Below are 14,748 nucleotides of genomic sequence, written 5' to 3'. Positions count from 1 at the left end.
CCCGTTGTCGCGGGGCAGCGGTCAGCGTGCCGAGAACACACGGTGTGCGACCGCGAGTGCCGAGCGAGAGGACCCCCATATATTATTATAATATATATATAACACAGAGAAGGGATCGATGATATTTCGACCAATCTGTCAACTGTGTCGGTCCGACGGTTTCTTCAAAGAGCTTCCGCCCCGGCTCTCCCGTTGCGGGAGAGACGCTCCGAACGAGAAACACACAACTCTATCTTTGTGCCGTAGCCTTCCCTGGCGGGAGGCGGCGGTCCGCGCGCGTCCTCGGACGCGCGCGGACAGGCTGATCGAAGAGCCACCACGATTATTCTCTCTCTCTCTCGTCCGAGAGAAGAGACCACGATGGTTGAACGAGAAGCGCGTTTCTTCGCGAACGCAAAAATTTCGAACGATTACCCTGAACGGTGGATCACTTGGCTCGTGGGTCGATGAAGAACGCAGCTAATTGCGCGTCAACTTGTGAACTGCAGGACACATGAACATCGACATTTCGAACGCACATTGCGGTCCACGGATACAATTCCCGGACCACGCCTGGCTGAGGGTCGTTTTAGTACCCCTAAACTGCTTGCGCCCGAAAAGCGCGCACGGCCACGACGCGGGCGACCAGAGAATGGCGCGCGCGTCGCCTGTGCCCTGTGCAACGCTTACAATGGGCGTACGAGCGATCGTTGGACGTTCGCCCGAGGTGTCTGTGCCGCGCCGACCGGCCGCGGTGCAAATCCTGGCGTCGTCTGAAATGACACACCGAAATAATAATAATGAGGAGGAGAAGCGCACAAGCGTGTAAAACGTTGGCGAACGCGCGCCCAGAGAATGCTGCGCGAATTAAGAGGGGGAGCGTGTTTGTGTATCCAAGTCGTGTGTGTACGCGAGAGCCGAGGAGAAATGGGATGAGAGTAAGAGCGGCGCGCGAAGGGAGCAACAAACGGCCAAAAAAAGGGTCAGGACGGTGAATGGCACCGCTTTTTCCCTAGAGCGGCGCGTGCGTCGTTGTCTCCCGAAAGTAGGTAGCGCTTGTCTCACCGTCTCTCCTCTCCGTACATCACACAGACTGACCGGACTGCTCTCGCACTCTGTGCCGCGTCTCTCGGTGCGATAGCGCTCGCGCGTCTTATGCCGAGGCGCCCTTGCCCGCACACATAACGGTATTACGGAGAAATATACGGCGCGTCGTCGTCCGGCGGAGAGAGCATTCGTAATCCTTTACCTCTTTACGGAGAAGGGTTTGAATCGCGAGCCGACCAAAATAATTAATTTTTTAAAATTTCCCCGTAGTTTAACCTTAATAGAAATTCAGAAAATTAAAATTAAATATTAATGAAATTTTGGGCAAATTTAAAATTATGAACATAATGAAATTTACGAAAAAAAAATTATGTATACAATGATAAAGAATACAAATTATGTACATAATAGAAATTCGGCGAATTAAAATTTAAACATAATGTAAATGTAAGAATTAAAATTATGTACACAATAAATTTCAACAATAAATTTTTTACATAATATAAATATACGGTCTAATTAAAATTATGTACATATCATAGTTTGACAAATTAAAATTATGAACATAATAGAAATTTACGAATAAAAATTGTGTGCATAATAGAAATGCGGAAATTAAAATTATGTACATAATAGAAATTCGGAATTAGAATTATGCACATAATAGAAATTTGATGAATTAAAATCATGTACAAAATGAAAATAAATTAATTTATTAAATTTCAGTAGATACATAATAGAAATTCAGAGAATTAAAATTAAATATATAATAGAAATTTGGCGAATTAAATTATGAACATAATAGAAATTTACGAATAAAAATTATGTATACAATGATAAAGAATACAAATTATGTACATAATAGAAATTCGGCGAATTAAAATTTAAACATAATGTAAATGTAAGAATTAAAATTATGTACACAATAAAAATTCAACAATAAAATTTTTTACATAATATAAATATACGTCTAATTAAAATTATGTACATATCATAGTTTGACAAATTAAAATTATGAACATAATAGAAATTTACAAATAAAAATTGTGTGCATAATAGAAATGCGGAAATTAAAATTATGTACATAATAGAAATTCGGGAATTAGAATTATGCACATAATAGAAATTTGATGAATTAAAATCATGTACAAAATGAAAATAAATTAATTAATTAAATTTCAGTAGATACATAATAGAAATTCAGAGAATTAAAATTAAATATATAATAGAAATTTGGCGAATTAAATTATGAACATAATAGAAATTTACGAATAAAAATTATGTATACAATGGAAATTCAGCGAATCAAAATTATGTACATAATGGAAATTCAAGAATTAAAATTATGTATATAATAAAAATTTAGCGAATTAAAATTATTCACATAAAGAAATTCAGCGAATTCAATTTTGCACATAATACAAATTCAACATATTAAAATTATGTACATAATCGAAATACGGCAAATAAAAATTATGTACATAGTTTTAATTCTTCAATTTCTATTATGTTCATAATTTAATTCGCTGAAATTTTTTTGTGTACATAATTTTAATTTCCCAAATTTTTATTATATATGTACATGATTTTAATTCTTGAATTTCCATTATGTGCATACTTTTAATTCGTTGAATTTTTATTGTGTACATAACTTTTATTCTTAAAGGAGGATGTTAAAAAAAGTCGATTTCCCGACTATCGATGGAACCTAAAATTCAAGTTCCATGGGTATCTACAAACCATATAGATGTAAAAATGATGGCTTTTCCTAGAGACCTGGGGAAAGTATTGAAAATCTGTCAAAACTATTGAAAATAGCGTCATTCGATCGATCTGAAGACAACTATAAAATCGATGAACATGGATAAATTTTCAATCAAACCAAGTTCTGGTTAAACACTTATCAAATAGTTTTTGAGATCAATAATGTTTTAATATCGGGATCACAAAATTCAAGATTGCGGATCCAATATGGTGGATCAGTATTGAGAGATACTATATAAATTCCACGATGTAGTTACTTCCGAATAAACGATTTGATTCCACATTTAAATACATTATGTTTTTTAGTTTTTTTATTAAAATATTTTTATTTTATTGTTGAATAAAATTCTTTAGTTCTAACATAGAAAATATTAACAGTTCTCATATTCTTTACGTTAGAACTAAAGAATTCTATTCAACAATGAAACAAAAATATTAAAATAAAAAGAAAACTAAAAACCATAATGCATTTGAATGTGGAATCAGATCTTTTATTTGGAAGTAACTACATCCTGGCATCTAGTTTCTCTCAATACTGATTCACCATATTGGATCCGCAATCTTGAATTTTGCAATTGTAATATTAAAACATTATTGATCTCAAAAACTATAATATTTAATAAGTTTAATCAGAAGTTGGTTTAATTTAATTTTAATTCTTTATTTTTATTATACATATGGGGCATTATTTATGAAGTGATCCACCCAAATTTTCAAAGTTTTCCAATCACGCTGAAATTTGCAGAATGTAGTTCTATCAAAAGTAAAATTATTCCTCAAGTTGTTTGGCCCACATCGTACAGGCTCTGTGTTAACAGGGACTTGAATTTTTATCATTTTGGCCGTTACGTCCAACTTCAAACGTTGATAAATTTCAGAAGACTACTCCGATTTTAAAAAATAAGGTGTGATTTCGAAAGGTCTTTTTACGTACTTTAATTTTTTAAAATTAAAAATAAATGTGAGACGACCCAACTAGCTTAAATTAATTCTTATTATTATTTGTTTGATGCCATGTACAAGAAAAGACAACGTTTCGACCTTAGGTTTAGGTCCTTATCAAGTCTAAAATTAACATTAAAAAATACAATAGATGTACATACAAGAATTTTGATTTTTAAGAAAGTAAAGCGCAAACCAAGATTATAAAACCAATTTAAAACGTACCTTATAAATTCTTAAGTGCAATATATAATTAATTTTGTTCCATTTTACATATTTCAATATAAATATTGTGTCACGTAAACGTTCGGTATGGATGGTAAAGACGAACTAAGTTAAACAGCTTTGATTATTCTATCATAGATCGGATTCAAATTCTCTGTGTCTTTCTGTAGGTTGATCGTGTTATTAAATTTTTTTATAAAAAACATTTCAGCAATCTCTCTTTTCCTAGTGTTTGTTTCTCGATGTAAAATATTTAAGTTTGTCCATTTAAAGTCATGCGAAAATTCATTTCTATGTTTGCTTATAACATTTTGATTGCTGACATGCATTTTTATATTATTCATATGTTCTTTAATCCGAGTATTAAGGTGTCTTTTAGTTTGTCCGATGTATGTGGCGTCACAGTCATTGTAGTCGACTTTATAAACAATCTCGTTCATCTCGGCTTTAGGTAATTTGTCTTTTCGGGGTTTAATAAACGTATCAAGTTTTTTTGGAATCGTATAAATAACACTTAAGCCTGTTTTCTTAATAGATCTCTCAATAGTCTCACTTAGGTTCTTAACATACGGCATTAAAATACAAGACGAAATATCAAATACATTATTTTTGTCAACTACGTTATGAGAATTTTCTAAAAAACATGTTCTTTTATACATATATCGCTCGATGACCGTCCTAGGGAAACAATTATTCAACAAGATTTTTTTAACCATCTGTAAGTTCTCATTATAAAATCGTTTATCCGATAACAAAATAGCGTGATCGACTAACAAGGGACATGTCACAACTGTCCGGAACCGATTTGATTCTCCTTGAAATATGTTGTTAAATACACAAATCTAAAAGACACGTATTTTTTTATACGTGCGCAATTTGAGTTTTAAGGGGTGAAACACCCCTTTAAAGAATAACGGTATTTTTCTTTAGGATCAAATATCTGCTAAACTATAAGAGATATAAAGAAAAAACGTACAACAAATTTTAATGGCTTGAAGAGTACTTTAAAGTTATATGAACAAAAATTTTTTTTTTTTTTTTTTTTTTTAAAAACCCTCACCACCTAATTTTTTTTTTCAAAATTAAAAATTTTGTTTTACCTAATTTAAAGCTTATTTTTTTCCAAATTCAACCATGTGTAATAAAGTTATGTTACGAAATATCATTTTCGAAAATTAATTATAAACGCTCCCGTATATACGCTCATCCGTGCTATGTGCGTAAGTAATTACCGTCGAACAATAAAATATATAAAAAATGTTTTTGTATAATTCTTATTTATGTTTTCTATGTATTTATAACTGCGTATTGTGTATATTTAGATTTAAAAAAAAATTTTTAAATATAATTAATAAGAATTTTTTAAATATACCCCCTGCTTTCTTATTATTTCTTTAATATTTAATTTCTTCTATAAAAATTAAAAACAATTATATTTTATAATAAAATTATTTTTTAATTGAATCTTGCGAATACCAATGTCGCAATATTTGGCATAAACAAATTTTATATCTTACGTTAAATGAATCATAAGATAAGATTATGTGTACGTGTTCCAGATAAGTTATAATTTTTACAATAAAATCTTTAATACGTTAAAATAAATAATAAAATAAGATTATGTGATGACGTATTTCTGATAAGTTAATATAAATTGTTCATGTAGCAGCATAATTCTCACAGTCGGTGTAGTCTTTTCGTTGTAATAATATCTGTGTAAACTGTTCTTTTATTGCAATAGAAAGCAAAATATAACATCTTTGAATATGATTATCAATCCGCTTAACGTTGTTAGACTTTTATTGGTGTCAATAAATTCAATATATTTAACAGAAACGCCAGTAACTGAAGCAGAAGTGGAATTAAAGGAAAACATTAAAAAAATATTACTGGATAGCGTTTTTCATTATAATGGGGTGGAAGTAACGGAAGAAATATATCTCGATTATGAAGAACCTTATAAATTACATAGTTTTGAAATAATTGAAGATGACGAAGAAGCATGGCATGAAGATAGTTTAAATTCTCATCCTCATTGTTCAAATGATGATACAAATTTTGATAGTTCTTATAAAAGACGAGCTGTTGAGTATTGGCGATTTCGGGACACTGATGAAAACAGTAATGACAGAAAAAGGAATCGTCCTCTAAGAGTAGTACAAAATAAATTTAGAAGAGTTTCATCTGAACGTCAGTTAAGGCGATGGGAAGAACAAATACAATCAGGTGGAAGTCGTACAGAAAAATTATCTTACATCTCCAAATTTACACATGATAAATTTACTGCAGCTGTCGAATCAGGATTCATGGTTCATGATATTGATTTAAAAAGATGGGCTTTACAAGCTCAAGAAGAAATAGGAAATTTAAATCCTATATTTAAAGCATCTCACAGTTGGATAGCAAGATTTAAGAAGTCTCACCGAATTGTTTCAAGAAAAGTTACGAAGTTTGTCACTAGAAGAACATTAGAAGATTCTGCTGATTTGCAAAAATCAGCTGATGATTTTCTGGAAACAGTAAAACCTCTTATTGAACAGTTTGGATCTGAAAATATTTACAATTCAGATCAAAGTGGTTTCCAATTGGAACTTCACTCTGGAAGATCATTGTCTAACCAGGGAGAAAAGAAAGTAGAACGTGTCGTGCAATCCATATCATCAACAACCCATTCATATACGATACAACCAATAATATCCTGTAATGGCAATTTGTTGTCCCCTTTATTTATTGTATTAAAAGAAGCTAATGGTAAATTTGGACCAAGAGTACAAGAAAATTTATTTAAAGCAGAAAATGTTATTGTAAAAGCATCGAAATCTGGTAAAATGACATCAGGTATTTTCCTTTTATAATTACTTTTTTTAACAACCTTATTTTATTTAACAATTTAATAAGAGTCATAAAAAAACTATTAAATTAACATTTATATTTTGTACAGATCATTTTAAAATGTGGTTAGAAGAAGCTTATTTCGCAAACATTGGTCCTAATAGCGTTCTTCTTATCGATTCATGGACTGGACATTGCCCCAATATGATTTCGGATTTAACACCTCCTGGAACACATATTACTACTATGATAATACCGAAAGGAACTACAGGGAAAATACAACCATTAGATGTTTATGGATTCAGAATTTGGAAAAATTTTGCTAAAAGATTTTCAGATGCGGTTTTACTGTTGGAAAGTAATATAAACTTACATGAACGAAATAATATAATAAAATTGCAATCTTTGATACATAATCAATTGTCATCCCCACGATATCAAAACTTATTTAAATATTCGTGGTTTAAAAAGTGGTTATACGAATGAAAGACCAGACGAATTCGAAAATCCAGTACACTTTAGTTTAGACGAAACTTTAACAAAATGTGATATCGAAGGTTGCAATAATATAGCTGTAGTAAGATGTTCTTGGTGCAAGAAGTCATTATGTTGAAACATTTTTTTGTCGAATATCATTATTGTAATGTGTATAATGAGTGAATAATATAAAATGCAAATACATTTTTAAAAAAAATCTAAATATACACAATACACAGTTATAAATACATAGAAAACATAAATAAGAATTATACAAAAACATTTTTTATATATTTTATTGTTCGACGGTAATTACTTACGCACATAGCACGGATGAGCGTATATACGGGAGCGTTTATAATTAATTTTCGAAAATGATATTTCGTAACATAACTTTATTACCATGGTTGAATTTGGAAAAAAATAAGCTTTAAATTAGGTAAAACAAAATTTTTAATTTTGAAAAAAAAAAATTAGGTGGTGAGGGTTTTTAAAAAAAAAAAAAAAAAAAAAATTTTTGTTCATATAACTTTAAAGTACTCTTCAAGCCATTAAAATTTGTGGTACGTTTTTCTTTATATCTCTTATAGTTTAGCAGATATTTGATCCTAAAGAAAAATACCGTTATTCTTTAAAGGGGGTTTTTTTCCCCCTTAAAAAAAAAAGGGGAAAAAAGTATAAAAAAAAGGGTTTTTTAGGGGGGGTTTTTAACAAATATTTAAGGAGAAAAAATGGTTCCGGACAGTTGTGACATGTCCAAAAAGTGACAAAGTAATTACAAAAAAAAAAAAGATCGCTAAAAAAGTTTCGGGTAGAATCAATTTTTAAATAAAATATGGGAGAAATAAATTGATTGATGAAATGCAAAAAAACGCTTCCCCCAAAAAGGGGAAACCCTTTTCCCGTTTTAAAGGGTTACCAAGATTCCCCAAAGTTAACGGCCTTTAGTATTTTTTTGTCACTTGGGAGCCCGGGTGAGTATAGCGGTTTTTTACAGATATTTGGAAAAAAAAAATTCAAAACCATCTCAATTAAAGAGGGTTGGAGTTCGCGAATAAAATCAAAAAATTTGAGTTTTGGAAGAAAATAAAAAAAAATTTTTTTTCTTCTGGACGTCACTTCTTATTCAAAAAATTTCCCCCAAAGGAATTATTTTTTAAAAAGCATTGAAAAACTTTGGGGGGAAGGGGGATATTCATGTAACACAAAATTTATTTTGACCAATTTTTATATGGAATGAGGGGTAAAAAAAATTTTAATATTTTTCGTTTAAACGAAAATTTTATAAAAAGATACTGGTCCCCCAAAAGGGTCCCCCCTTTCATTTTTTAGCGATTTTTGGATGATTGAGACGGGAATTTTTTAAAAGCTTTTTAAAATTTGAATTTCAGTTTTTTGGGTACTTTGATGTTTTTTTGCAATGTACACGCAAAAAAGGGAAAAAATTTTTGACTATTTTTAATTTAAATACCATCATTTTTTTGCAATTTACACAGGGAAACAGAGATAAATAACAAGATTAACTTGGTTTTTTGGGTTTTTTTGAAACAAGGGAAAATATTGACTTTGGTCCCGAAAACCCCCCTTTTTGGTAGATATTTAAACCCCCCTTTTAACATTTCCTTTAAAAAACAAAGTAACCGTTAAAACTTGTCGACCCCGATTTTGTTTCGGGGGGAAAAGTTTTAAATGGAAATTTCAGAGGGTTTTAAAAAAATTTTTTGAAAAATGGTTTTCCCAGGAGGTCTGGGCGAATATGTTAAAGAACATTTTTTTAGAAATTTTAAAAAGTAGTTGACAAAAAAATTTATTTATATTTCGTCTTGTTTTTTAATGCCGTATTTTAAAAACCAAAATGGACTATTGAGAGATCTTTTAAGGGAAAAAGGAAATGTTTTTATACGATTCCAAAAAAACTGATGTTTATTAAAACCCCCAAAGAAAAAAACCAAAACCGAAGCCGAGTATTTTTTAAAGTCGACTGCAAGAGTGCCCCAAATTTTAAAGGAAAAAAAAAAAGACCCCTTTAAAAAACCCCCTTTTTAAAAAACTTTAAAAAATTAAAAAAACATGTAAAAAACAAAATTTTAAACAAACATAAAAAAAAATTTTGCAGAAATTTTAAAAGGACAAATTAAAAAATTTTAACGAGAAAAAAACACTGGAAAAAGGGGGATTTCTGAAATTTTTTTTTTTAAAAAAAAAATTTAAAAAAACGAAAACCCCCAAAAAGACACAGAGAATTTAAAAACCGATCTAGGGGGAATAAAAAAGTTTTAATTGTTGTCTTTAAAAACCCCTAGAACTTTTTCGTGACAATATTTATATTGAAATTTAAAAGGGGAAAAAAATTTTAAATTTTAAAAATTTCACTTTAAAAATTTTAAGGACGTTTTTTAAAAGATATTTTAAAATTTGGGGGTTTTTTCTTTACTTCTTAAAAAACAAATTTGTTGTAATTATTTTATTTTTTTTTTTAATTTTTAGACTGATAAAAGGGGGAAACCTAAGGTCGAAAAAGTTGTTTTTTTCTTGTACGGCTCAAACAAATAAAATAAAAATTTTAAATTTAAACCGTTTGGGGGTCTCACTTTATTTTAATTTTATTCATACTGGCGATACAAAATATTATATTAAAATTTAATAGATTTACCATCCCCAACACTCCCCAAAGTTCAAAATTTTTTATTGGGGGTTCCCCTTTTTGGGGTACTGCGATTTGGGCCCCAAATAATCTTGATTTTTCCCCCTTTTTCCCATCATATTGTCGTTTCGCAAACGCCCCGCTCCCCTCGGGGCCCTCACAAAAACATGGATTTAATAAGATGCGGCTCCTTTTAAAACTATGACCTTTTTTGGGATTTGATCGGCTAGATTCCAACAAGTCCCGCAGTATTAAAACAAAAAGGGGGCTGCAAGTCTCGCGGAAATATCTCCCAACTAACTTTAATTGCCCCCTTGCGCCCAAGAGTTTTTCTCTAATACCGTTGGGTGATCAATCCAAAGGATCGAACAATTTTGAGATTGACGACAATCCCCCCGTTCAGTTTTTGAGCTCAATACCCTTTTTGACTCAAATCGAAGAAAAACGCTCTCCCCGGAACCCTGAGGGGCCCCCGGGTTTTGCAGTATCGCGTTCGTCGCTAATGTTTAAAGCGCCCCCATTCCCCTCGCACATCGCCCACAAAATTTGCTCGCCATTATGAACTAAAATTTTCCCAAATTTGGTAATAGCTTGTTAGTCTTTAATTTAAAAAATCCCCCTCATCTTTGTTTCAATTCCGGCAAAATACCTTTCATAAAAAATTTGCAAAAAAAACCCCCAGCAAGGGGGGTATCGCTCTTGTCCCCCCCTAGAAAAATTTTCCCGAACGTTCGTATGGGAAAAAAAAGGGCCAGCCGTCCTACGTAAACGGTTTAAATTTAAATTTTGAAATTTTTTTATAAGGGAAAGCGCCAAAAATTCTTGATATTTTTGATCACTTGGGCCCAAAAAAAATTTTTTGTTTCTTTTTTTGGGAAACGGCCCCTAAAAACCCCTTGGGGAATTTCAAAAAAGGGAATAAACTTTAAATTTTGGGATCCTGCAAGGGGTTTTCCCCCCAAAAATATCATTCAACAATATGCCCGAATTTTTTTTTTAAAGAAGCATGAAAAAAAACGCAAAGTTGTACTGGGGGGGCCCATGCCCGGAAAACCCCCCTGATGCGGTAAATAAAAAGTCCTCGGTCGCTCGAAAAGGGGAAAAAGCAGTCAGTGCCCCCAAATTTTCACAAAACGCGCGCGAGAAAGGATCGCGTGCACGAAAGGGGGTCACCTTTTTTAAAATGACTTTAAATTATAAAAAATTTTAAAAACGAACCCCTTTAAAAAAATTTTACAATTTTTTAAATTTTAATACAAAAAAATCGAACTCAAAAAAAAAATGGGAAAAACGGCGGTGGGTAAAGGAATTTTTTGGGTTTACAAATCTGCGGTTGCGTTTGGGGTTTCCCCGGGGGGAAAAAACGTAAGGCCGGTTTTTGGGTGCGAGCTTTTTTAGGGGTTTTTCCCAAAAAAACCCCCCTTTTTGGGGAAAACCCCCTTATTCGAGAAATTTTTAAGTGTGTCGAGGTGACTCGGGGGCAAGCTCTTTTGGGGCGGAAAAAATTTAAAGGAAACCCCCGGTGGCAGAAAAAAATGCGCGCGGGGGGGTTTTTATCGGATATATTGGTAAAAAAAAGGCGCCCGTGGAAAAGCCGCGCATGCTCACTGAAAATAATTATTCGGCGGAACGGTTGTGTTTCCCGTTAATTTTTGATTTTTGAGGAATGTTTTTTTGAGACAGATTGATTTATGTCGCGGGGTTTCCCCTCCGCAAAAAACACACAAAAAACGATTTGCTGTAAATACGATATTCTAGAATTTTATAAAATATTATTCGAACAGAATATTTTTTTTTTTTCCCCCGGTAGTTTTCTGATGCGTTTTTAACACAACTCAATGTATTTACATAAATTTCCCTTTTTACAATTTATGAAAATGATGTTGCCCCTTTCATTACGTTCTAAATTTTAAAACGGTTTTAGCAATTGCTCGCGGGTTCCCCGAGCCTCTTCAAAAATTTTTTTTTTAAACCCCGCTCTTCCCCCGACCGTATTTTCCCAAATCGCGTCGGGGTACTCCTCGATTTCCCAAAATTTAGCTATAGGAAATTTTTTAGCGTTTTTTTGTGTTGTTTAAAAAAACACAGAATAATTGCTACTTTTTTTGCGTATAACTTGGGTGAAAAGGCCCCACAAATCCACCCGAGTTTTTTATCCTGAACGTCGGATATTTTTTCCCCCCTTTAATTTTTGCGGGTTTAATAGACTCATGAAAAAAAAGCCCCCAAAAAACATTTTATTCGATTAGGGTGATAATATAGGACGGCCAATTTTAATGTATTTGTTTTAGAAAAATTGTCAATATTTTAAATTTGAAATTTGACGGTTTAAATTTTTTTGTAATTTTGGACAACCAAACAAAAGCCGTCAAAAGTGATTTGTTACCCGCGAATTTACAACAATCCCACAGTCTTGATTTTAAACATCCCTTCTAAATTGTTTATCCCGGTTATAGCTTTTTGGGAAATTTCTTCCCTTTTTAAATTTTAAATTTTTTTAAGGCGACTTTGTTATGAAAAGGCTTTTTTTTGCGCTATCAAGAAGAACCGAATATTTTCGAAAAGCATCCCCCCGAATTCTAACCCTCAAACCCCTGCCGTTTTTTTAAAAAAACCAAGCCCGTTTTTCCGGGTATCGACGCATGATCACAGACAATTAGCGCCGCTACCTGGCGACTCCCCACACCGACTCGGAAAATCTCGGGGTTTTTTATGACAAAAGTATTATGTCTTCCCCAGCACCGCCTGCCGGAGCTGCCTTACAAGTTTTTTCAGGTGATCTTTTCCCTTTAAAAAATTTTAAAAAACGTTTAAACGCTTAATTTTGTTTTTGCGCCCTTTTATGGGAGCTTAAAAAACTTTTGCAAAGAAATATATAATAAGGGCCGTTAACACGTAAAAAGTCCCGCCGCTGATGAGGGGGCCCCAAACTGACGGCTTATTAAGTTTTGATTGTTTTAAAAGTCTATTGATTCTCCAGCGTTAGTTTTCCCTTTTCCAGGCTTATAATAGCCCCCTTTGAGCTCGATTCTCCCGCATTGTTCAAACCCCGCTCAAGCGTCCAGCATTTGACTTTGTTCTCCCAAAAAGTCAAACTTTGGGGAACGAACCCCCTTTTTCCCCCCCCAACGGAATGGTGTCGGTGCCAGGATTCGGGAAAGAGGGGAGACTGGGTTTTTGCAATAAACACACGGTTCCCTCTGGTAAAAGTGTATTTATTCGGGCCACCTTTCAGGGGTTATCTTTTGATTCAAACCTCAATACACAGTATCATATAAGGGGCGAAAACGCACCAGTTATAGGGACGGGACACGACTTTTTACTAAAAATTCAGATGGGAAAGATTAGGGGACGAAACGGGGCCCAAAGATTATCGGCCCGGGAAAAGATTATTGCTAGTTTTTTCCAAACGGGGAAGCGCGTACGGGCGCCCTGGAAGGGGGGGACCCCCTCGAGCGTCGATAAACTTACGGGCCGGGGAACCCCCGGGAAAGGGAAAAAGTAGGCCTACACGACGAGAACGCTCGTCGGGGGGTGGACGTACGGGGGGACCCGGTGACCAAAAAACGCTCGGCCTACACGACGAGAACGCTCGCCCGGCCGGGATTTTTGGGGACGGGGACCCGGGGGCCCGAGAACGCTGGGCCCTTTAAAACGACGAGAACGCTCGTGGGCCCGGGGAAATGATTCCCGGACAGGCCCCGGGTGACCGAAAACCCGCTGGGCCCTTTACACGACGAGAACGCTCGTCGGCCGGATGGCTTACGGACAGGACCCGGTGACCGGAAACGCTCGGCCTACACGACGAGAACGTCGTCGGCCGGGATGATTTACGGACAGGCCCCGGGGGCCCGAGAACGCTGGGCCTACACGACGAAAAACCGCTCGTCGGCCGGGATAAATTGGAGTGTGGGATGTGAGGAGGGGGTCCCTGAGTACGCTCGAGGGACCAGGAGGGGACTGGCTTTTGGGAAACCTGGGCTGGGGCCGTTTTTATACCCGCAGCACCCACCCCCAAGGCTAGTTTGGAGGGGGTCGAGTGCCGGGTGGGGGCAAAAAGGCGGTTTTCCCAAACGTTTTAATGTGGGGGGCCCCGAAAGGGGCCGTTTACATGAGCGCGGGTGGTCGGTTGGCCATGTGTGGACTAGTGACGGCTATCGAGCCGTCACACATTATGTGAGATACATTTTTTTAATGGTTGTTAAAAAAGGATAAAATAAGATGTTCTTCAAAATCTAAGGATCATTTATTATGTGATATTAATAATTGGAATTAAAGCTTGAATTTACATGTAAAGCGAAACCCCATCGCTTCTGACATTACTATCAATAATCACGATAATCGTCTTTTAAAGAATAGAAACTACAAACGCGTGAATTCTGTCTCTGTCGTTCTGTCTCTCTCAAACATTACTCTGTCTTTTTCTGTCTCACACCAACTCTGTCTCTTCACTTTCTTAGATAACTCGTATTATTCTCTCAGACCGGTCTCGTTCTACGGAATCACAGCGCGGACTGCCCTAGCTCCGCTTTCGGAAATCTCGTCAATAAGCACCTAAGGTCGCGTCAGTTAATATTTTCGACCACTACCAGTGACTCCTTGTTTTGTCAAAAGTTCGTTAATTGGCTGTTTTAATATCGGTCAATATCTGTGCTCCTCATTATTTTGAAACGAAATCTCTTGTTTACTTTGGGACCATGTTCTTCCCAACGACGCCTGGGAGCTTAGCCAATTTCTCTCGACCATATAAATTACTAGATCGTCCCGGCTTCTATTTTGGATCCATCGCCTTTAGTATTCTTAAGTGTTTTTGCAACGTGGATCTATAAGTCCTTGAA

General features: G+C 34.7%; 1 long non-coding RNA gene and 1 other non-coding gene across 2 annotated transcripts; one reads left to right on the top strand and one right to left on the bottom strand.

The window, feature by feature from the left end:
• Positions 1 to 411: 411 nt before the first annotated feature.
• LOC146719593 (5.8S ribosomal RNA) lies at positions 412 to 566 on the top strand. The gene has a single exon (XR_014926464.1). It is a non-coding gene; the product is annotated as a 5.8S ribosomal RNA (ribosomal RNA).
• Positions 567 to 3,770: 3,204 nt separating this feature from the next.
• On the bottom strand, positions 3,771 to 4,361 carry LOC146719592 (uncharacterized). Its single transcript, XR_014926463.1, has 2 exons — positions 3,958 to 4,361; positions 3,771 to 3,855 (listed from the first exon to the last, which is right to left on the bottom strand). It is a non-coding gene; the product is annotated as an uncharacterized LOC146719592 (long non-coding RNA).
• Between the last annotated feature and the right edge of the window lie 10,387 nt (positions 4,362 to 14,748).

The sequence above is a fragment of the Nylanderia fulva genome, unplaced genomic scaffold (genome assembly GCF_048542155.1).
Source record: "Nylanderia fulva isolate GAGA-0341 unplaced genomic scaffold, ASM4854215v1 Scaffold924, whole genome shotgun sequence".
Lineage (NCBI taxonomy): Eukaryota > Metazoa > Arthropoda > Insecta > Hymenoptera > Formicidae > Nylanderia > Nylanderia fulva.
Note: the sequence above shows the minus strand (reverse complement) of the source record. Positions and strands in the feature narration are given on the sequence as shown.